Raw genomic sequence first — 24,382 nt, 5'->3', positions numbered from 1 at the left:
CATACATGTAGTAGATATTGCAAATAAGGGAAACCATTAGACCTATGTTTCTTTGGGCTTGGCTTACTTCACTTAATACAATTTTTCCAAGCCTTTCCATTTCCTAAAAAATGGGGAAATGTCATTCTTTCTGATGGAGACATAGAATTCCATTTTGAATATATATACCACATTTTCTTGATCCATTAATCTACTGAGGGGCATGTGGGTTGGTTCCATATCTTAGCTATGGTAAATAATGCTGCAATAAACATAGTTGTGCTGGTAGCTTTAGTGTGGTCTTGTTTGTAAACATTTGGGTAAATGCCCAAAAGTGGGATTGCTGGGTCATAGGGGAGCTCTATGTGGAGTCTTTTGAGGAACCTCCATACTGCTTTCCAAAGTGGTTGAACAAGTTTACACTCACACCAACAATGAAGTAAGGTTCCCTTCTGTCCACATCCCCTCCAGCATCTGTTGTTGTTAGAGTTCTTGATTATAGCCACTCTAACTGGGGTGAGGTGATATTTCAATGTTGTTTTGATTTGCATTTCATTTATGGCTAGGGTTGTTGAGCATTTCTTCATGTGTCTATTGGCCATCCTTCTTTCTTCTTCAGAGAAATTTCTCTTTAATTCTTTCACCCACTTATTTATTGGGCAGTTGTTTCTTTGAGGATTTGTTGTTGGGGGATTTAATTTTTTGGGTTCCAAGTATATTTTAGAAATGGGACCCTTCTCCGTCGTATGGCTAGTGAAGATCTTCTTCCAATCTGTGGGCTTTCTATTGATCTTGCAAGATATGTCCTTTGCCATGCAGAAGCTCTGCAAATTCATGCAATCCCATTTGTCAAACCTTTCTTTGATTTGTTGTGTGTCCGGGTCTCTAATAAGAACATTTCAGCCTGAGCCAAGGAGACCTAGGGTTTCTCCTATTCCATCCTGTAACGTTTTCAGAGTGTCTGCTATGACTCCGAGGTCTTTGATCCATTTGGAGTTGATTCTGGTGCAGGGTGATATATAAGGATCTAGCTTTAGTTTTCTACAAGTAGTTAACCAATTTTGCCAGCACCATTTACTGAAGAGGCTGTCTTTCTTCCATTCTATTATTTTAGCTCCCTTATCGAAGATTAGATGCCTATAGGTCTGTAGGTTAATTTCTGGGTTTTGAATTCTATTCCATTAGTCCTGAGGTCTGTTCTTATGCCAGTACCAAGCTGTTTTGATTACTATGGCTTTATAGTAGAGTTTGAAATTTAGTATTGATATTCGACCAGCAGTGTTCTTTGCCTTGAGGAGCGTTTTTGCTATTCTCGGTCTTTTATTATTCCATATGAATTTTTGGATTGCCTCTTCTATTTCCTTGAAGAATGAGTTTGGAATTTTGATAGGTATCTCATTGAATTTGTAGATAGCCTTGGGAAGTACTGCCATTTTCACGATGTTAATCTTTCCAATCAAGGATCATGGGAGGTTTTGCCATTTTCTAAGTTCTGTTTTGATTTCCTTGTTCAAGATTGTAAAGTTTTCATCATAGACGTCATTCTCTTCTTTGGTTAAGTTAACTCCTAAGTATTTTATTTTTTGAGGGGCTATTACAAATGGAGTTACTTTCCTAATTGCAGCCACACTTTTCTCATTGTTGGCATACAGAAAAGCCATTGATTTTGGGGGGTTAATTTTATACCCTGCTAATTTGCCAAAGTTTTGAATCAGCTTGAGTAATTTGGGATTGGAGTCTATGGGGTTCTTTAAATACAAGATCATATCACCTGCAAAAAAGGGAGAGGTTTTTTTTTCTTCTTTCCCTCTTTGGGTCCCTTTTATGTTTGCATCTTGTCTTATTGCTCTAGCTAGGCATTCTAATACTAGATTGAAGAAGAGAAGTGGAGAGAGTGGTCATCCTTGTATTGTTCCTGAGTTAAAAGGAAATGGCTTTATTTTTTCACCATTAAGTATAATGCTGGCTGTAGGTTTGTCATATACAGCCTTTATTGTATTGAGGATTGTTCCATGGATTCCTAATTTTTCCAAAACCTTCATCATAAAGGGGCGTTGGATCTTGTCAAATGTATTTTCTGCATCTATTGAGATAACCATGTGGTTCTTATCCTTGCTCCTGTTGATGTACTGAATAATATTAAGTGTTTTGCGTATATTGAACCAGCTGTGCATCCCTGAAATGAATCCTGTTTGATCGTGGTGTACGATTTTTTGGATGAATTGTTCGAGTCGATTGGCCAAAACTTTGTTGAGAAGTTTTGCATCAATGTTCATCAAAGAAATGGGTCTATCGTTCTCTTTCTTTGATGAGTCCCTGCCTGGTTTTTGGATGAGGGTTATGATGGCTTCATAGAATGTGTTCGGTAGTGAACTTTCTCTTTCAATTTCATTGAAGAGTTGGAGGAGCACTGGTGTGAGCTCTGCTTTGAAGGCCTTGTAGAATTCCGCTGTAAAACCATCTGGTCCTGGAATTTTCTTACCTGGGAGGTCTCCTATTGCTGTTTCTATTTCAATGCTTGATATGGGCCTGTTAAGATGGTTTAACTCATCTTGGTTTAGTTTTGGCATGTCAATATTTGCTAGGAAAAGGTCCATTTCTGTCAAGTTCTCAAACTTATTAGCATAAAGTTTTGAGAAGTATTCCCTTATGATGTTCTGAATCTTGGTTGTTTCCGTGGTGATGTTTCCATTCTCGTCTCTGAGTTTATTTATTTGAGTGTGTTCTCTTCTTTTTCTGATAAGATTTGCTAAGAGTCTGTCAATTTTGTTAATTTTTTCGAAGAACCAACTCTTTGTTTTGTTGATTCTTTCTGTAGATTTTGTGGATTCTAATTCATTTAATTCTGATTTAATTTTGATTATTTCTTTCCATCTACTGGATTGGAGTTTATCTTGCTGCTCTTTTCCAAGGAGTTTCAGATGTGTCATTAAACGTTAGTTTCAGATCTCTCCAATATGTTGGTATAGGAGATCAGAGCTATAAAATTGCCTCTGAGTACTTCCTTTGCTGTGTCCCAGAGGAGCTGGTAATTTGTGTGCTCATTTTTGTTGAATAGCATGAACATTTGAATTTCCTTTCTAATCTCTACCATGACCCACTCGTGATTCAGCAGTGTGTTGTTCAGCCTACATGTGTTACCAGACTTTCTTTGGTGGCTTTTGCTGTTGAGTTCTAATTTTATTTCCTTGTAGTCAGAGAGAATGCAAGGTCTAACTTTAATGTTTCTGAATTTGGACAAGTTTGCTTTGTGGCCTAAAATGCGGTCTATTTTTGAAAATGTTCCATGTGATGCTGAGAAAAACGTGTGTTATGATGTTACTGTGTGAAATATTCCGTAGATGTCTGTTAAATATAGTTGATTTTGCAGGTGTTTAAATGTGCGGTTTCTCTGTTGAGTTTTTGCCAAGTTGATCTATCTAGTGGGGAGAGTGTTGTGTTAAAATCCCCAACAATTGATGTCTTTGGATCTATGTGGGATTTGAGGGAAAGTAGTGTTTCTTGGATAAATTTTGGTGCTACATTGTTTGGCGAATAGATATTTAGAATTGTAATATCCTCCTGAAGGAGAGATCCCTTAATTAGTATGTAGCGACCTTATTTATCTATTCTCACGAACTTTAATTTGAAGTCTATTTTATCTGATATTAGGATTGCAACTCCTGCCTGTTTATGGGGGCCGTTTGCTTGGTAGATTTTTCTCCAGTCTTTAAAATTGAAATTGTGTTTGTTTTTATGGGCAACATGTGACTCCTGAAAGCAGCAGATAGATGGATCTTGTTTTTAATCAAACTAGACAGTCTATGTGGCTTAATTGGAGAGTTAAGTCTGTTAATGTTAAGAGATAGGACTGAGAGGTATTTGGGAGTTCCTGCCATGTTATCCACCTTCTTGGGCGTTGCAAAAACTGGGTTCTTCCTATGGTTCTTGGATTCTCAGTTTGGGTGCAGTTTCTTGGCCTTTATTTTGGTCTTGTTGGTTTTCTATATGTAGGACATCTTTAAGAATCTTTTGTAGGGCTGGTTTGGTGGAGATATATTGTTTCAATTATTCTTTGCTATGGACTGCTTTTATTTGGCCTTAGATTATGAAGGAGAGTTTGAATGGGTACAGTATTCTTGGTTGTTAGTTGTTTGTTTTTAGGGCTTGGCATACATCATTCCAGGCTCTTCTTGCTTTGATTGTCTCTGCTGAGAAATCTGAGGTGATTCTAATTGGTTTCCCTTTATAGGTGATTAATCTTTTCTCCTTCCCAGCTTTAAGGATCTTTTCCTTGGTCTGAGTTGATCCTGTGGGGATTATAATGTGACAGTGGGATGTCCTATTCTGATCTGGTCTATTTGGAGTTCTAAAAGCTTCTTGTATCTGAATAGACCTATCTTTTTGCATGTTTGGGCAGTTCTCTGCTAAGATCCTGTTAAACAAATTTCCTAGACCATTAACTTCTGTTTCTAGGTGCTCCTCTACACCCATTATCCTTAGATTAGGCCTTTTGATGGTGTCTTCCAAATGTTGGATAGATCTATCATATTTCTTGGACTTGTCTTGGATGGATGGATGTTCTTTCTCTATAATATCTAGGCTGTCTTCAATCCCTGAGATTCGATCTTCTGCATGCTCTAACTGCTCTCAAGACTTTCTACTTTGTTTTTTATTTCTTTTCCTTCCAATTGGTCAGCTTTGATGGCTTCAAATTCTTTGTTGAAGCTTTGTTTTACATCTTGTATGAACTTCTTTACTTCCTTAATTTGGTGTTTAGTGTTTATTCTCAAATCACTTAGTTGATTGGTTATGGTTTCCTTGGACTCTCATTCCTTCTGTTGGGTTCCATTCAGCATTCCCTTTGTGGTCTCCCTGACTTCCTTCAGCTCTTTGTTAATGGATCCCATGAATGCCTTTAGTGATCTTTGTGTATTCTCATACTGCTCTCTCAATTCCTGTATTCCTCTTTGCTTAGCTTCCTCCCATTCATGCCATTCCTGTAGTTCTTTTTGAATGTTGTCAGCCTGTTCACACCATTCCTGCCTTTCTCTTTGAGTATTCTCAAGCTGCTCACGCAAATCCTGTATCAGTTTTTGAGTAACTTACTCACGCTCATGATATTCCTGTATAAACCTTTGGATTGCCTCCTCTCTCTCCCTTTCACCCTCATACAGAGTCCTTTGCAGGATTTCAATCTTTTCCTGCATTGACCTATTGATTGCCTCCTCTCTCTCCCTATCACGCTCATACAGAGTCTTTTGTAGATTTTCAATCTTTTCCTGCATTGACCTTTTGTTTGCCTCCTCTCTCTCCCTATCACGCTCATACAGGGTTCTTTGTATGTTTTCATTTATCATGTTTGTCAGCAGTGTTTGTAGAGCTATTTGGGAACTCTCCTCTGGATTATTCATTATCTGTTCTGTCCCCTGATTATAATGCCATTTTTCTTGTGGTTTTCCGGCTTACTCTGCCCATTTGCGATGAAAATAACACCAGTTTTGTGCTAGAACAGTAACTTAAGGCAAGCATCAACCAAAGTCTGAATTTGCACAGTCAATATTCTGCAGATACAATCTAGTTCAACCGATACCTCTATTCAACATCAAACATCTATATATTAATGGGCAATGAACTGCAACTAAGAATTTGATAAACCAGAAATTATTAGGGTTAGGGAGAGTTGTGGTTAAAAATAAGAATAGTGTGATGTGGGAAGGTACAGGGAGAGTTAACTTAACTAAGTCCTAGACTCAAAGCAGGAAATAGGTTGGATAGGATGAAAGTAGAGAGATAGAAAGCAAGAAGAAAGAGAAAGGAATAAAAAAAGAGACCAGGAAAAAAATAGAAAAATAAAAATGAATAATATGCAGAAACGAGAACAAACTATTCAAAGAACGTGAATATAATGAGAGAAAGGGAGGGATATAAAGGAGATGTGAAAAACTTAAAAATAAAAATACTTAAAATATTATATAGGTATAAAGAGGTAGTACTGCTATTAAGGAATTTAAGTCTCAGAGGTTTTGAATTGAGTAATAAATTTGTGGCTTAAGTGTGTACACAATGGGGGATAGGGTTTTAGACTCAACTACGGGTTTATGTGAGGATATACAGAACAACAATTAAGTCCCATAAAGAAGAACAAAAGAGAGAAAAATTTCAGAAAGATAAGGAAGAAAGAAAAAAAAAGATCAGAAGTTCAGTCAAGCTAAGCAAAAAACAAAAAGAAAAAAAAATTTTAAAGGGAAATAAAAAGAAAGAAAAACGCACACACACATGTATCACTAAAATAAAGATTATAAGGGGGAAAAAGTTTCTAGAAAAAAATTTTTTTCAAAAAAGTTAAAAATTAAAATAAAGTTTTAGAAAAGAAAAAAAATTGTTGTAAAACGTATAAAGAAGAAGAAGAAGAAAAAAAAAAGTTCTTTGATTTTTTGGGGAGGGTTAGGAAATATCCTGTATCTCCCTTGTGTCTGTAATCAGCCTCTGGTTGCAGTCTATGGTCTGCTTGTGGTCCTGTGGCTTTGTTGATTTCTTAAGTCAGTTTGTTTGGACAGGCAGAAAAATGCTCTGCTTTACCCAGGATTTTGCGATCCTCCTCCCAAGTTAGTTCAATGGGAGGGGGGTCTGCTTTGATTATCACAAAAGAGGGAGATGGCTTTTTCCTCAAGTTTGGAGATGCTGTGATGAGGCTAGGTTCTGGGTAGAGTTGAGGCCTTTCAGTAAACAGTAGCTTTTCCAGGGGGCTAGTTTGTGAGAAAATCACAGAGCCCAGCCTGGAGCCACTCTCAGGGTTTCTCTTTACTGATATAGAGGCTGCTAAAGGTAGGGGCAGCCTCTGGCTCTGATTACCCAGTGAAGAAGCCACTCCTAGGGCTGGCACCCTAACTGGGGGACTTTTCCCTGGGTGGAGCTGAGTCTGGCAGTTCATGCTGTTAAGTTCTTGTGACCTGATAAATGACGCCTTTTATTCCAAGGCCTGAGTTGGAGCTAGAAGGTCCGCCGAGCTTCATTGGTATCCAAGATGGAGATCTCCCGTACTGGGGGGGAGGGGTGGCCTTCCCTCTTCTGCTCTCTACAAAGTATTGAGGATGTCAGGCTTCTACTCACGCCGAGTCTTGGTTCCTGGGTCATCTCTGGTCTGCGAACTGCAGGATGAAGGTGGCTGCTCCTTGTCGGTTCTTGGTGGTGTTGAGTGGAATCCGCTTGCCTGCCGCATCTGGCTCTTTCGTCCCAGACTCTCTCTCTTTCAGGTATGGCGGTATGGCCACCGCCGCAGCGGAAGCGGCGGCCGCTGCTGGCAATAGCTCAGATCTGTCTCCTTGCCTGGATTTTCCCTCTCTGGCCTAACTCTCTGTCCTGTGCTGGGACACTTGGTGTGATTCTCTGGCTTAGGACTGTTCACTGGAACTCTAAAACTGCTTTCTTTGCGAGAGCTTGCTGAGCCTCGAGCTTCTCCTCCGCCATCTTCCAGGAACTCCTCTGAATGCCAGTTTCTGTAACCTGCTGTAGTCTGTCTAGAAGGAAAAGGGGACAGCTGACTTTGGAACCTTTTGATTGGGACAAATTAAATACCATGTTTTCCAGGGTTTTATCATGAAGCTGGCAATTTCCACTAACACCTGGGATTATGGGTCAAATTTGACAGACCATTTCAGCCACCAAACAATGACGTTCAAAGCACCACAGGCAGAGTTCCCTAGCCAGATGGTCTCCTGCTATGAACATCATGCCTTGACTGCCTTTCTCTGGCAGCTGTTGATTCTATTTCTGCTCTCTCTAGGGTGACCACCACAGTCGAGGACATCGGGGGGGGGGCAGAGATTGTGACCTCACCATCTCCAGCTTGCCTGCTGTGAGCAGAGATTATTCCCAGCATCTGCACTGGACTCTTGGAGATTCAGAAACCCGGGATCCTTCAAGAATCCTTTCTCTGCAACATGAATCTTGGGGGCCGGATATGGTAGACCATCCTGGCTAGCCCTAGGGGGAGAAGAGGGGGCCCCTTCAGCCAGGCCTTCAGCTCAAGGCAACCTCGTTCACACCTGTGTGGGGAATTGAGTGCCACAGAGATGGTCAGCCACTGGACAGAGATCTTTGAGAAGATAGGCATCCCAGAGGCCCCAGAATCCAGCAAGTACATTGTGGCTCACTTCCTCGGAGCCAAAACAGTTAAGTGCAGTGGCACCAGGAAGGCAGGAAGAGGGAAGACAGAGAACTGTGGGAGAGCTACATCAGGCTTCCCCCCCCACCTGGATGCTTAGCTGTATCAGATGGGACTTTTCTGTAGTATTGTCGTAGGAAGATGCTCATTTACTTATCCAAAAAACAGTTACAGTGTGAGCCAGGCTCCGAGGGGTCGATAGACAATGAAAGGTTCCAGTGCTGATTCCACAGTACATGAAGAAACCTTGGTTTGAGCTGGATGCCGATGCTTCACACCTGTCATCCTAGCTACTAAGAGATGGGAGGATAGAGGCTTAAGGCCTGGCAGGAAAGCCTGTAAGACTGTTATGTCCAACTAACTAACAAAAAGAAAACAGCAGAAGTGTTTGTGTGGCTGAAGCTGTAGTCTGTTGGCCTTGAGTAAATAGGCTCAGTCACATAACCCAGGTTCTGAGTTCAACGCCCAGGAGTGAGAGAAAGAAAGGAAAGAGAAAGAGGAGGGAATTACAGAGAGAGAAAAGGAAGAAAGGAAGGAAGAAGGAAGAACATGCAAACCTTGGTTTGGAGTCCCTGGATCAAGGAGCCAACCATTCACATCTCTGTGGGGACAGTTTCAGAGCATAAAGGCAGTATGTAGGACCAAGCCACAGACCCCTCAGCAACTTCATGACATCCAGAAGCCTGGTGGTGACCGACTGCAGTGGGAAGCAGCCTCGAGTAGACCCTTAGGCTCAGGGTGGGTCACCAGGTTTCAATCATCTTCGGCCCCAAGGAGTTTATTTTCTAGTCAGATAAGAAGGAAATGTGTAAGGGCTAGGGAGGTGTAGGGGTGATGGAGTGTCAAGAGGGGGGAGGAAGGGATAAAAAGGAAGATGAAGAGGGAGGATGATCCCAGTTCAGGTGTGTCAGGACCTCGCCTGTCAACCTAGACCATCACTGATAGAGCTTTTGACCCAGCCACGTTGCAATTAAATGTCCTGGTGCCCGTTGACCACCTGGCTATAATCCACCGCAGGAGCCTGTGCAGTACGACTTTGAGGACTGGGATTTCCAGGCTCTATCTGAAGGTCACATCCCCGGTGTTCATTTCTCGACCAGAGAAAGAGGTAAGCATGCCACTGGCACAGGATAGACAGGGAATGAGGGCGGGAGTCGGGTTCAGTGGTGCCAGTCTTCCTCGAATGGGCGTTAGGACCCTGTGATTGCCATTCTCAGAGGCAGAGGTGGGTGTCTTTGCTGGCTCAGCCTTTAGTCTAGATGGCAGATCTGGGACTCAGAGAGGGCCAACTGAAGGTGGGGAAACGTTGGGTAGAGGCTGGTGGGAAAACTAGAGGCACTAGGCTCTGAGCATTGTTGTTTCTTTGAGGATACTCACCACCTAGGAACATTCCTGGGATGGATGAGCCCTTTTCTCCTTTCCAAGAGAGAGGGACCATTGGCCCAGAAATCCTTTCGTTCCCACATCTTGTGGTTGGATAACTAGAACTCACCTCACTGCTCAGTATTGAGGCAGTACAGTGAGAGATCCTGAGTCTTTGATAAGGTCAGGGGATCCTCAGTATGAGATTGTACTTGAATGTCCTAACTAGGTGCATGGTCAGTCCCATCTAAGACTTTCATGATGTAGGACATAGAATCTAAAGAATCAGGGCATGATGGGGCCTGTTCTGGGGGTTTTGAGTACTATATGTTAACTTTGAGCTCCTATGTGCCCAACTGCTTCTCTTTCTTGGGTGGGTCTCTGCTAGAAAAAGCATGAAACTAGGAACTGGGTCCTATCCCTTGGCTTTGATGCTGAAAGCTAGCACACTACCATTTGAGCCACAGCTCCATGTCCAACTTTTTTGGGGTGTTTAATTGAAGACAATGAGTTCTCATGGACTTTGCTGCCAAGGGTGGCATGCAACTACAGTCCTCAGATCTCTGTCTCCTGAGGGGATAGGATGACATGCATGGAAAATATCTTTCACTGGATGCCAGTAGCTCATGGCTGTCATCCTAGGTACTCAGGAGCTCAGATCTGAGGACCATATGTCAAAGCCAGCCGGGTCTGGATAGACCCTGAGACTCTTGTCAAAAGGAACTGACAGAAAACCGGAAGTGGTGCAGTGGCTCTAGTAGTTGAGTGCTTGCTTTGAGCTGAAGAGATGAGGGGCAGCACCCAGACCCAGAGTTCAAGCCCCCACAACAGAAAAAAAGGAAGAAAGTAAGACATCTTTGCCTGCAAAGGGTGGGGGAGGTGGGGGGGCAGGCAGGCGGATGCTGTGTTTGGGAGACTAGGTGATGGCATCACTGTACAGACATTTCTATGAACTCCCCAATTTTGCCCCAGTTTGAAGCCACAGCTTCAGGAGGACGTGGCCTGTAGCAGGCAGGGATTGGGTGAATGGGTGCAGGGGTGGGATTGTTGTGTCTGTATTCTCTCCACTGAAGGTTGGATTTGGATGCTGGGTGTCAGAGTCTGAAGTGACGGTTTGCAAGAAGTTTGTGGCCTGACAAATTGGGTTTCCTCTGGGTATATAAAGGTGGCTGAAGCCGGGCGCCGCCGGTGCTCACAACTGTCATCCTAGCTACTCATAAAGCTGTAAAGATCATGGTTCAAAGCCAGCTTGGGCAGGAAAATCTGTGAGATTCGATGGCCAATGGACCACCAGAGAACAGGAAGTAGTGCTGTGGTTCAATTGGGGAGTGCTCATCTTCAGCTGAAGAGCTGAGGGACACTACCCTGGCCTGGAGTTCAAACCCCATGACCAACAACAAAATAAGAGGTGACTAAGTTTTCTGTATAGCTGTGTGTATAGTAGGAAATTCTATGCTGGGTTGTGAGATATTTCAGATATGTGAGAGGCTCATTGTTTTGTCTACAGTGGGCCTGAAGTCGAGAGTGCCAGCTTCTTGGGGATGGGATGTGACCCTAATGGAGGGAGTTCATGGTTCCGTTCTCAGGGACTGCTGAAGCCTTGGGCTATACATGTGTGTGTGTGTGTGTGTGTGTGTGTGTGTATCTGTGTCTGTGACTGTGTCTATGTCTGTGTGTGTGTGTCCGTCTGTCTGTGTCTGCGTCTGTGTGTGTTTGGAGGTAGAAAAAGTGGCCTTGAATTCAGGGACTAGGTGCTGTGCCTGAGTTTTGTGCTCAAAGCTAGTGCTCTGACTCTTGAGCCACAGCTCCACCTCTGGCTATTTGGTGGTTCACTGTAGATAAGAACCTCACAGACTTTCCTGCATGAGCTGGCTTTGAACAGTGATCCTCAGATGTCAGCCTCCTAAGTAACTAGGATGACAGACAGGAGCCACTTGAGCTGGCTTTGTGTGTGTGTGTGTGTGTGTGTGTGTGTGTGTGTGTGTGTGTAGAAGTGGGTTGTAACAAGGAGCAACTGAATCTTTGATAACTTCTAACCGCTGTCTTTGGGGGGGGTGAATGGGCTTTATGGCTGAGGTCTGGGGGCCTGGAAGGGTGAGACTTGAAGGGGACTCAGGACCGCTAAATTATAAGATGAAGGGATTTTTGTGCCCTGGAACTGTTCACTCCCTTGGGCCTGGTTGGTGACAGAGGGAGATTGGGAGGACCTGGGGGTGGGGGCCACAGGGGGTGGCTCCCCAGGGCAACAGGGAACCTGGCCAGCACTTAGTATGGATGTGAGCCCCGTTAGTATGGAGCATATTTGCATGGGTCAGACTCTGGGTCTTCTCATCATGACGTCTGATGGGAGAGGCCAACCCTATTTTAAATATTGACCTGTGATCTTCAGATCTCAGCCTCCTAAGTATCTAGCATTATAGGCCTGAGCCTCTGGCAGCGGGCCTCTGATTATTTTCGGTATATTAGGGTTTGAACTCAAGGCCTTAGGCTTTCCAGTCAGGTCTTCTACCACAGGAGCCAAGCCTTTCTGTCTTGGTCATTTCTGAGATAGAGACTCAATATATGCTCAGGCTGGGCTGGATTGCAGTCCTCCTGTGACAGGAATTGGTCACCATGCCTGGTCCTTCTCTAGTTGGGATGCTAGACATATAACGCCATGCTCAGTCATCGGTTGGTTAGATGGATTGTCCCAAACTCTTAATCCATGGCAGCTGATTCTTGACCACAGTTGAAGCTCTGCATTGGGCCTCAACCCTCTGACCTCAGTCTCCTCACAGGACAGTTGTGAGGAAAGAAGGGATCAATACAGGGGGATCTGTGGGGCAGAACCAGGCATTGAGGGAGTGGTCATCAGATATAGTTCTTGGCAATTATGTGAGCATATGACAGGAAGATACCTGGAAAGAGCTCAGATGGGGCCTATTATTTATCGTGATGCAGGTATGGGATTATGAAACAAAACATGGCTCTCTTTCATCCTTACCCTATCCCCATGAGGAAAAGGATCTTTCACTGTGTTCAGTTTTGCAGCTGGGGAAAACGAGGCACGGAGAAGCTGGATGGCCTACTCATTTCCCCCAGCTTACAGGAAGCTCGGCCTGACTTCTCTGCCATGCTCCCTAGGACAATAAGTGCTATTCAGTCCACTTCTTGTGGTGGGAAGTCCACTTATTTTCAGTTGTGGGGCTTGAACTCTGGGCGTGGACGCTGTCTCCAAGCTCCTCAGATAAAGGCTAGCACTCTACCACTTGAGCCACAGCACCACTTCCGGTTTCCTGGTGGTTCTTTGGAGATAAGAGTCTCACAGACATTCCTGCCTGGGCTGCTATGAGCCATGATCCTCATATCTCAGCCTCCTGTGTAGTTACCATTATAGGCCTGTGCCACAGACACCCGGCTAAAGTGTATTTCTGACTCTCTCTCTCTCTCACTCTCTCATAGGAACTGGTTGAATGGGTGTTGGAGGAGGTGGCCCAGGGTCTCCATGTGGCTGTGCCTCACGGTGTCCCTCTCATTCTGGAGGTGGGCTGTGGTTTAGGAGCTGTCTCGCTCAGCCTGTTGAACTAGCTCCTTGAGGTAAGCTCCTCAAGGAGGAGCCCGGGATAGACTGTGATGGTTATTCCTTGTCAGTCCATCTGGTGAGACCTTCCCCAATACCCTCTGCTAAGACATTTAAAGGAAAGTGGATGAGGAAGTGTTCCATTGTCCAAGTGCACAGCACGATCCCAGGCCTCTGATCTTCACTGCCACCTATCTGGCCAGACCCTGATTATAAGAAAATGAATTCACTCTACGTCTACTTCGCTTTGCTGGGGTGTGTTGTTTCGGGGAGGGGGGGCAGTGTGCAGCGGAAAGACCTGAGAACTAATATCTCCTGGGGAACATTTGTTCTTGTGACAGAGCCAAGTCATTGCTGTGGATAAGGAAGAATCCGCCATCAGACTGACCCAGAACAATGCTCAAAGGTAGGTAGGCTGTTGAAGTATCAAACCCATCCATGTCTGCTTCCCACTCACAACAAGGGGGGTGCAGTGAGGGTGGCCCGGCACTGGCCCTACGGAATTATACATGGATGGTGGCGGTCAGGTGCCAGTGGCTCTCACCCGTCATCCTGGCTATACGGAAGGCTGAGGACTGATGGTTATGACTAAGAGCCAGCCCAGGCAGGAGAGTCTGAGGGATTCTAATCTCCCATAAACCACCTCTTCCCCTACAAAAAGGCAGATGTGGTGCTGTCGCTCAAGGGTTAGAGCCTCAGCCTTGAGTAAAAGAAGCTCAGGGCATGAATCCAAGACCTAGGACTCACAAAAAATAATAAATGAATAATGGGCACCTGTTATCTTACAACCAAAAAGGATGGATTCAGTCTTCTCGCCGGTATTTGTAGCCAAAGGTAAGGGGCTTCCCTTGATGTTCCACTAAACCTCTCCTTCTCTCTATTATCTCTCCCGGCTTCAGTTCTGGGATAGAATTCAGATCATCATACTTGGTGTGACCTTATGTACCCTATCCTACCCACCTTCCTTGGTGTGGAGATCCTGGATATATTCACCACTGGGAGAATGAAGCACCAGAGTGATGTGGGTAGGTATCCCCGAAACTCAAACACATACACACACTCACCTAGCCAACTCAGACTAACCTTTTCCAAAGGCACTTTATCTCCTTGGATCAACTGACCTAGGAGAGGAACTTGATCCCCTGTAAATGATTATTTTAACTAGGGCTTGCTAGTTGACATGAGATAAACAAAATCTCAAAAGAAAGGCCCTGGTGCCTGTCACCTCTGGCTCAGGATCACACCTAACAACCTGGCTACTCGAGAGGCAGAGATCTGAGGATCAAAAATTGAAGCCAGCCATAAGCTGCAAAGTCAGTGAGACTCTACTCTCCATGGAACCACCAAAAAGCCAGAAGTGGAGCTGTGGCTCAAGTGATAGAGTACCAGCCTTGAGCACAAAAACTCAGAGAGACAGCTTCCAGACCCTCAGTTCAAGCCCACACAAAGAAATGGCCCCATTTGTTGCCCCCAGATTGCCTGGGCCTCGAGTGCCTTGTCACAGAGTTAAATACAGCACCGGTCCTTGGGTAGTATATCAGAGCCTTCAGAAAGAAATTGGATGGTGGAAGCCAGGCCTTCCCCTTTGTGTGCTCTCAACCCACATTAACTGGAAGGCAGAGCATGACAATACTGGCAGCTTGCAGAGTGGAAAAGATCCTCCTCTGCCAGGGTTTTTGGAGTGGGCTTCATAGAGACAGCACTTGAAATGGGGTATTGCTTAACAAGGAGGATCTGTCAAGAAGCACAGAGAGCAAAGATGCTGTAAATAAAGGACAACATAGCAGAGTGTGTTCATTTCCAGCCAGGGCTGCTGTTGAGAAACTCGGTAAATATGTGCAAGACTGTGCTGAGACAAGTCCAAGGGGTCACAGAAGAATAGCTTTCCAAGGTTGGGATTGTGTCTTAGCAGTAGTGGGCTTGCATGGCACACAGGAAACCCTAGTTTTGATTACTAGGTTCCGCATACACAGAAAAAGCCAGAAGTCGCACCTTGGCTCAGGTGGAAGAGTGCTGGCCTCGAGCAAAAGCAACTCGGGGACAGTGCCTGGGCCACGAGGTCAAGCCCCAGGACTGTCAATATAAAACAGCATTCCACGGGACCTGGGTGACAGGTGGATGGCTATGCCCTGTAGCTCTTAGTAGATCAATCCATGCATTGTGTCTCCTTCTTTGACAGCGGGGATCTGGACACTCCTTCTGTCCTGAGCACTCCTGGACCCACGTATCAGCAACCTTCCCAACATTTTCGACTGGGACATGGAGCAGCTGGCCCCAGAAATTCTCAGGTACTGGTGGGGTTCGGCGGGGGGATACAGGGCAGGCTGCTGAACACCTAGTGGTCTGATCTGCCCCAGAAGACCAGGCCATCCAGAGGAGGCAGATGAGATGTTAGAGAGGGGTAGTGATGTGAAGGGGGCCCTTTAATACCCATGGCCCTACCCCAATTCTGAGCCTCCATTTGCCATGCCTGAGGGAGGTAGAGGAGTGTCTAGGTGGTAGTGTTTAGAGGAGAATGAGTTGGAAATTCTAAGGAATGAGAAACCATAAGTCCCGCTCTGGTGGCTCACACCTGTCATCTTGGTTACTTGGGAGGCTGAGATCCAGAAGATCTTGTTCCCAGCCCAGGCAGGAAAGTCCCATGAGAGTCTCATCTCCAATCTCCAACCAAAAGTGGCGCCATGGCTCAAGTGGTAGAGCACTGTCCTTGAGCAAAAATCATCATCGGGGACAGTACCCAAGCCATGATTTCAATCCCCTCAACCAAAAAACAAAAAACAAAAAAGAATGCACCCCTTGCTTGCAAGAGATGGTGAAGGAGTGCGGTTGCTGTGGTTGGAAGAACAGGTGTTGGCCTCACTGTACAGACATTTCTAAGAACTCCCCAGGTTTGCCCCAGTGCAAAGTCACAGCAGGGTGTGCATTGCCTTACCAAGAACTCAAGAGGTTGTGTCCTATCTTACCTAAGGAGTGGACGAATGAGAGCAGGGGTGGGAGGGTAGTGTCAATTTTATTCTCTCCATCCAAGGAAGAATGGTTTTGGATGCTGGTGCCAAAGTCTGAAGTGAAGGGTTGCATGTGCTTTGTGGCCTGACAAGTTGGGTTTCCCCTGGGTCTAAGAAGGTGGTTGAAGCTAGGCGCCGCTGGTGGCTCACAAATGACATCCTAGCTACTCAGGAGGCTGAGATCTGAGGATGACAGTTCAAAGCCAGGTTGAGCAGGAAAGTCTGAGAGACTTTATCTCCAGTGAACCACCAGAAAATCGGAAGTGATGCTATGGCTCCAGTGGTAGAGCGCACACCTTCAGCTGAAGAGCTGAGGGACTACACACAGGCCCAAAGTTCAAACCCCATGACTGACAACCAAAAATAAGGTGGCTGACTTTTCTTCATAGCAGTGAGTACTGTAGGAAGTGCCGTACTGAGTTATGAGCCATTCCAGATGTGTGAGAGACTCTGAGTTTTGTCTACATTTGATATGAGGACTGTAGAGCCATCTTTCTGGAGGTTAGGATGTTCAGGTGATCAGGGACTGCTGAGGCCTTGCCTTACTCGTGTGTGTGTGTGTGTGTGTGTGTGTGTGTGTGTGTGTGTGTGTGTGTGTGTGTGTGTGTGTGTGTTTCCCTCATCTCTGTCCACTTCCAGGGTGCCTGTCTGCCTCTTCCTGAACTCGGATGGTGCCCCTCCTCCCGAGCAACCTTGCATTCAGCCCATATCAGGGTCTACAATGAGTCCTAAATTGCCAGAGACCTGCATATACCAGCTTTTCTTTGGGGCCCAAGTCCGGCTGTCCATATCTTTGGCCGCCTCCAGGGGATTCTGAATCAGCAGGGTCAGCTGGCATGTGTTCTCCCCTGCCTCTGGGGTGGCAGGGTCAGTCATGCGTTGTTCAGTCATTTTCCTCTGGCTGCATATCCCACTCCCAGCAGGCTGGCAGTGGAGTGGGGGAAGGGTGGTTTCCAGTGGCTCTGGCCAGATCGACCTTGATAGCTTACTGAAGGCTGCCCAAGCAAGGATGATCTGGGGCTACATGGGAGGTGAAGGCAAGGTTGCTTGGAAGTGTTAGTCAGTATCAAAGAAAAGTCAAGGTACCTTATCACAGGCAAGTCTATCTTCTGGGCCCAGCTGGGTCTCTCAGGTCCTTCTAGACAATTCCGGATGCCCAGAATACAGAGGCACAGACTTTAGATTCCAGGACCAGGTAACTGTGGGATAAGGGACTGGTATGTACCAGTACCTCAATGTACTGGGGCATTAGCCTTGACCTGGCTATGCCCCACTTGTGTAAGTTCACTTCTTAGCCCATGGCCACACACCAGCTACTTCTGCTGTGGAAGTGGCAGGATCAGAAATGAGATCTAAGATGACCAAAATCTGGATTTATGGCCGGAGTCGGGTGGGGGGGTGTCTTTAAAAAATCTTAGAGCTGGAACTCAGAGCTTAGCACTGTCCCTGAGCTTCCTTTGCTCAAAGCTAACACTCTAACACTTGAAACACAACTTACCTTTTATCTTTTTTAGTAGTTTAGTAGACAGAAGTTTCTCACATATTTTCCTACCTGGGATGGCTTTATGTTGCCACCCTAAGAGCTCAGCCCCTTGAGTAGCTAGGATTGCTGGTATGAGCCACGGGCACCTGCTAAGGTTGTGTGTGTGTTTGTGTGTGTGTGTGTGTGTGTGTGTGTGTGTGTGTGTGTGTGTGTGTTTCCCGGGGCTTAAACTCAGAGCCTAGGTGCTATCCTTTAGCTTGTTTGCACAAGGTTGGTGCTGTGCCACATGAACTACAGTAGCTCACTTCCCATCTTTTTGGTGATTTATTGGAGATAAGAATCTGCCCAGGCTAGCTTTTAATCTTGATTGATCCTCCGGTTTCAGCCTTGAGTAGCCAGGATTATAGCCACTGGCATCCAGCTGCAAGTGTATCTTTTCATACTCTCTTCTATTGTAACAGCTGTCTACTTGCCCTGGCCAAGATCTCTGACCTCCATAACAGCTCCCACCAGCCCCTGATTGTGTGGAAACCACAAAGGTCAAACTGATCCCATTTCTTTGTCCTCAGGGGAGAAGGTTATGTTTCGTCTGAAGCCTGGGATAGGAGTGGTGGCTGTAGATTGGTGCTTAGCTGGGAGAGAGGTAGTCTGATTTAGCCAAGAAGGTAAGTGTGGCCAAATGCTAATAGCTCATGTCTCATATTCCTAGCTCCTCAGGAGTCTGAAATCTGAGGATTGCCATTCAGAGGAAGTGCAGCAAGAAATGTCTGTGAGACTCTCCTCTCCCAAGAACCACCTGAAAGCTGGAAGAAAAGATGTGGCTCAAGTGGTAGAGAGCTAGCCCTGAATGAAAAAGGTGAGGGACAGAGCCTGGGCCCTGAGTTCAAGCCTTAGTACCAAGATGCATACTTGCTCATCCACACACAAACACACACCACACACACACAAACACACACACATACACACACATACAGAGGAAGGTAGTAATGATGAGCTGAGCTAGAACTGGGGGCAGTCCTGAGGCATAGTCAAAGTAAACTCTCAAGCCAAATCAAGTGGTTTCTCCCTAAGTCTTTCTTGGGCTGAGGGGTCTCGGCCATGGCAGTAAGTTCCATAGAACCTGCCCCTCCATCTGTGCATGGGGCCATAGGACCAAGGGAAGGACACTAGGGATGCTCGTTTGTAGTTGGCCCACGATTGCAGATCTTAATCTGCACCCAAGCACTGGTGAGGAAAGCAGGACTCCGAGCCCTGGGATTCCTGGGATAGCGACTGCTACAAGCAGCAGCCAGTTGGCTGTGGATTCCTGAGCCTACAAGGCTTTCATGAGCCCAACTCAACACCTGCCCAAGGTGTGCCTGACAAATTCACGCATTTGTGATACCCGAATGAGTGGACGTTACTTGGTGTGACATCTTGCACCTCCTGCCCCTCCTGGCCCAGAATCCTGGTCTGAGATGGCGATTTACTGCTCAGATCCACATTGCACCCATGACAGATGCAATTCTGATGATCTCCATGCCCCAAGGCTCGATCTTTCTCTGTTACTGTGGCCCGCTCTGTAGGCAATGGCCTCCAAACAGGCTCCACTCAAGACTTGTAGAACACCTACACATTGGGAGAACCTCAGGGGGCCAACAGGAAACTACTTTGCCTAGAGCCACACAGTGAGGTCCAAGCAGACCAGGTGTTGGTCACAGGGCTCGAACTCTGGACCTGGGCTCTGTCCCAGCTCTTAAGCTTACCACTTGAGCTACAGAACTACGTCCGGTCCTCTGGAGGTTCCTTGAAGATCAGAGTCTCCCGGACTGTCCTGCCTGGGCTGGAATTGAACTGCGATCCTCAGATCTCAGCCTCCTGAGGAGGTAGGAGGACAGGTATGAGCCACATGTGCCCAGCTGATCTGGCCTTTCACCAGAGTGGACTAGGAGCTCCTGAAAGCTATTCTTTATTTTTCTGTGCCAGTACTGGGCTTGAACTCAGGGTCTGGTCTCTGGTCTCATAACTTTTTCCCTCAAGGTTAGCACTCTCCCACTTGAGCCTCAGCTCCATTTCTGGTTTTTGGTAGTTCATTTGCAAGAAGAGTCTCACTAACTTTCCTCTCCTGATCTGGCTTGACCCTCGATTTCTATCTCAGTCTCCTGAGTAACTAGGATTTACAGGGTTTGAGCCACTGGTGGCATTGGGCTAGAAGCTTTTCTTAAGCAAGAGTTCTTCCCTGCGTTTGCCCTGACTCCTCCATGCAATGGATGCCTGAGGGTTAGGAGCTGTGAAAAATAGGCTTCCAGCCACAGGAAATGGCTGGGGTCTCTGGTGTAAAGCCAAGCTAATCTTCCCCCTGGGCCCCATTCTAGGATCCCACCCTCTGCCCTGTGACTCAAGTACAAACCTTGACCCAGCCTTGAATGTCCTAACAGACTTTTCTGAAGCCACAGAGCCTTCATTCCAACACCACCACCTGCTCTACAGCACACCTTAGGACCTTTGTCCAAGCTGTACCTACTGCCTGAGGCTCTCTTTCCTGTATCCACATCTTAGAACTCCTGTAGAATTTGGCACAGAGCCTTCATTCCAACAACACCACCTGCTCTACAGCACACCTTAGGACCTTTGTCCAAGCTGTACCTACTGCCTGAGGCTCTCTTTCCTGTATCCACATCTTAGAACTCCTGTAGAATTTGGCACTGGATATATCACCTCCTGGAACAAGTCTTTGCTTCCCTTCTACCTCTTTTGTTATATTGAGTTGGTAGAGATGGAATTTTTGCAGGCTGACTGGCAAATGCTCTATCTTGGTGTGTGTGTGTGGTGTGTGTGTGTGTGTGTGTGTGTGTGTGTGTGTGTGTGTGTGTGTGTGTGGTGTGTGTGTGTGTGTGTGTGTGTGTGTGCCTCTCCTGGGTTTGAATTAATGGCCTGGATGCTTTCCTATCCCTAAGCTTTTGTGTTCAAGGCTAGCACTTTACTACTTGAACTCCAGTTCTATTTCTGACTTTGGGGGTGTTTAATTGGAGAAAAGGTTCTCATATAGACTTTCTGGCCTGCAATTCGGATCCTTAGATCTCAGCTTCCTGAGTAACTTCCAAGGGTGAGCCACCAGCACCTGCCTTCTACCCTACCTCTTACATATAACCTTGGCCTTCCTCTGAGTCCCAGAAAAAATATGTCTCACCAGGTTCACATCTTTCTGTGCCAGTCTTGTAGCTTGAAATCAGGGTCTGGGCAAGTTCCTGAGCTTCTTTTGCTCAAGCGTATCACTTAAGCCACAATGCGACTTTTGGCTTTTGCTGTTTCTGTGGTGCTGAGGAATCGAACCGAGGATTTAGTGCATGCTAGGCAAGCACTCTACAACTAAGCCACATTCGCAGCCCAAGGCTCACTTCTAACGGGAGTTATGAGGGTGGGATTTATTGACATACCTCTTTCGGCATAGAAATCGCTGACTATTTCATATCTTTACCAAGATTTGGGAGCAGCCTGTGACTAGGCAATGAGGAATGATAAGTGAGTGATAGTGACCAGGCACCAGAGCTCTAGGCTCACAGCCTACAGAGGGATAGAGAATATGGAGCCAGAAACTTTGACAACTCCTACAGTCTAGGAACTGTGGTCTCCCTGGAGGCAGTAGCTGGCTTCTAATTATCCCAATGGGACACCTCAGCCAGAACATCAAGCTTCAGTTATTAAATAGCATACAAGGATGCTTTGTTCAAGCTGCCGGCTCACACTTAGTACTCTTCAGGGCTTGTCTCAGCTTGCCCAGGTTGGGGGTCTGGGCATTGGCAACTTGCTGAATGCCCATCATCCATGCATCATCCATCCATACACAGAGACATGGAGTTATTGCCTCCTTTTGGGGGGGCAGTTCCATGTTGTACTATCAGCCTAGGCCCTGTCCCTGAGCTCCTTTTGCTCAAGGGTATTGCCACTACCCCATTCATGTTTTTTTTTTTTTTCTGTAATCTCTTAGAAATAAGAGGGTCGCGGACTTTCCTGCCCCGGTTGAATTCAAATTGGCGTTCTCTACATCTCAGCCTCCTGAGGAGCTAGGATTATAGGCAGGAGCCCCTGGGTCCTAGTTTTCTTTTCTTCTTCTTCTTTTTGTAATCATAACAATCTGAAATCTTCACGGTGTTATTCCAATGGTTTGCATTCGAAGAAAACTACCCAGGCTTGGAGTTTGAATGCCAGGACTGCCACCCACAAATGGAAGGAGATCCTGACAAACTCATTCCTATTCATGTGAATGCTAATGGAATGTTATAAAAGTAATAATTAAATTTGCAGTTAATTCATGATTCTATTTTAGAATGCCATGCAAAAATTATTGGATTTATATCTGCCATTGTAGCACCATGGTGTGATTTCCCCTAATGGAAGGATATTGAATACTTTTTAATTAATGCTTCTATAAGTATAAAACCAGGATACTTTATTAAATGAAGGCATAATTTCATAACTAATAATCGGTAATAATGTATATAATTTAATATCCTCACATTCCCTCTCTCTTTATGCATATATATATATATATATATATACACATCTATCTATGTATCTATCTATGTATCTCTCTATCTACCTATCTATCTATCTATCTACCAATCTACACAATTGATCTGTTTATACTTTTGTCACTACTGGCACTACTGGGGCTCAGTGGTATAGTGCTTGCCTAGTACATACAAAGCCTTGGGTTCAATCCTCACTACAATGTGCATAGAAAAATCCAGAAGTTGTGCTGTCACTCAAGCAACAGAGCACTAGCTTTGAGCATAAAAGCTTAGGGACTGTGTCTAGACTCTTACTCAACACCCAGGAATGGCACCAAAAAAAGATAGAATGTTCTGACTGCAACTATATAACGATTGCACTGCAAATACCTCATCACAGAGCAAGCCAGAAGTCTGATGCTGACAACTGCCATCTAACCTGACTTAGCCAGAGGTAAACGACTGAAACCCAGCTCCACAGAACCAAATGGTGCTGGCTCCATCACCTTTGTCATGCAAGATACTCGGGGGCTGAGATCTGACACTGGTGGGTTTAAAACCCAGCCCTGATAGGAAGTCGGTGAAATTCTGAGCTGTGGCATACAGTGGTAGAGTTCTAGCCTTGAGCAAAAGATCATAGGACAGTACTCCCAAACTTTCAGTGAAATTCCCGTGGCTGACTCCACCTCCCCCCAAAAACCCATCCCTCTTAATCATTAGATGTGAACTTTATGTGGTTTGTTATGTGTTTCTAAAAGAATGGTGGTACTGAGGAAAGCACCCTAACACTGAGAGCTTGTGGGATACAGCTATGTGATGAGTCCTTCATGAGGGGTTGTGTGCTGAGTCCTTCATGGGGTAAATTCTTTCACTTGGTCCTTGTAAGGGCTCCAGAAGTCAGATGATTGTGCAGATGAGAATCTTGAGGCTCAAATATGTCCCAATGTCAGTGCCAACTCTACTGAGTTGTCTCCTGCAGAAAATTGTTTTGGTTTATTTTTCTTGGTCGTGAACCTTGAACTCAGGACCTAGCCACTGAACCATGTGGAGCCAAGAACCCCCTTGCAACAGAGTGTTACAGTCTAGGCATCTGTAGCTGAGGTCTGTCATCCTACCTACTCAGGAAGCTGGTATTTGACAACCTCGGTTCCAAACTATCCCAGACACAAATGGTCCCATGAGACTATTATCTCCTATTCACCACTTCGAAACCTGAGGTGGCAGCTGGGTGCCAATAACTCACACCGTCATCCTAGCTACTCAGGAGCCTGAGAGCTGAGGATCACTTTCCAAAGCCAGCCTGGGCATGGAATTCCTTGAGAGGCTTCTCTCCAGTGAATTAACAAAAACCTGCAGGGGTGCTGTAGCTCAAGTGGTAGAGCACTTGTATTTAGCTGAAGAGGGCAAGGACAGCACCCAGGCCTAGACTTCAATTCTTCTGACTTACAAGAAAATAAAGAAAGAAACCTGAAGTCCATTGCTGGGAATGTGTCTTAGGGTAGAGTGCTTTCATTGTATGAATACCTGGGCTTGATTATTTAGTATCACATCACTAGAATAAAGCCTGAAGTGGCTCTGTGGCTAAAGTGGTAGAGTGCTATCTTTGCACAGGAGAAACTCAGGTACAGTGTTCAGGTCCTGAGTTCAAGCTCCAGGACAAGTGTATGCACACACATTCGTGCACACACACACACACACACACACACACACACACACAGATACCAGAAGTGATGTTGTGACACCAAATGGTAAAGCACTGAGCTTCTGTTCTGAGCTCATGGTCAGCACCCAGGCCCTGTGTTCAACCCCAAAACCTAGCCACCCAGGGCCCAACTAGGAGAAGTTAAAGGTTTTAAAACTTGATGAGCTTCACCAGCTCTAGATGACAGGAAGTATTGTGATATTACACATGTGCTTAGATTTAGCAAGCTTCCAGAAACTAGGAAGGCACCGTTGCCAATCATGAATCATTTTATAAGGTTCAGCTTCCTTGTTGTCTGCCAGAAAGACCCTTGAATTTATTGGAGCAAGTTATTTCAACACTGGAACATAGACTAACAAAGACAGGATAAGTGCAGGGAACTTGGCCTTCCACAGGAGGTGGCACAAATGGAGGCTTCCTGTCAAAATAGCACTGAGGAGAGAGATAGCTTGAGTTTCAAAGGGGCATTTTTTCTCCTAGGTTTCAGAGCCCACCCACACTCCTGCTCACTAATTGGCCTAGATGGAGTTGTTTGTTACACAGCTGTACAGGTGTGATGATTTTGTCTGCCTGTTCCAACAATGAGGCAGACTTCCTCCAGCAGTCCCTGGTGTCGAGAAAACCTCAGGCTACACTGGTATCGGGGAGCCCCGGAA

The sequence above is a fragment of the Dipodomys spectabilis genome, unplaced genomic scaffold (genome assembly GCF_019054845.1).
Source record: "Dipodomys spectabilis isolate Male_0828 unplaced genomic scaffold, ASM1905484v1 ptg000307l, whole genome shotgun sequence".
Lineage (NCBI taxonomy): Eukaryota > Metazoa > Chordata > Mammalia > Rodentia > Heteromyidae > Dipodomys > Dipodomys spectabilis.
This window is presented reverse-complemented; position numbering follows the sequence as displayed.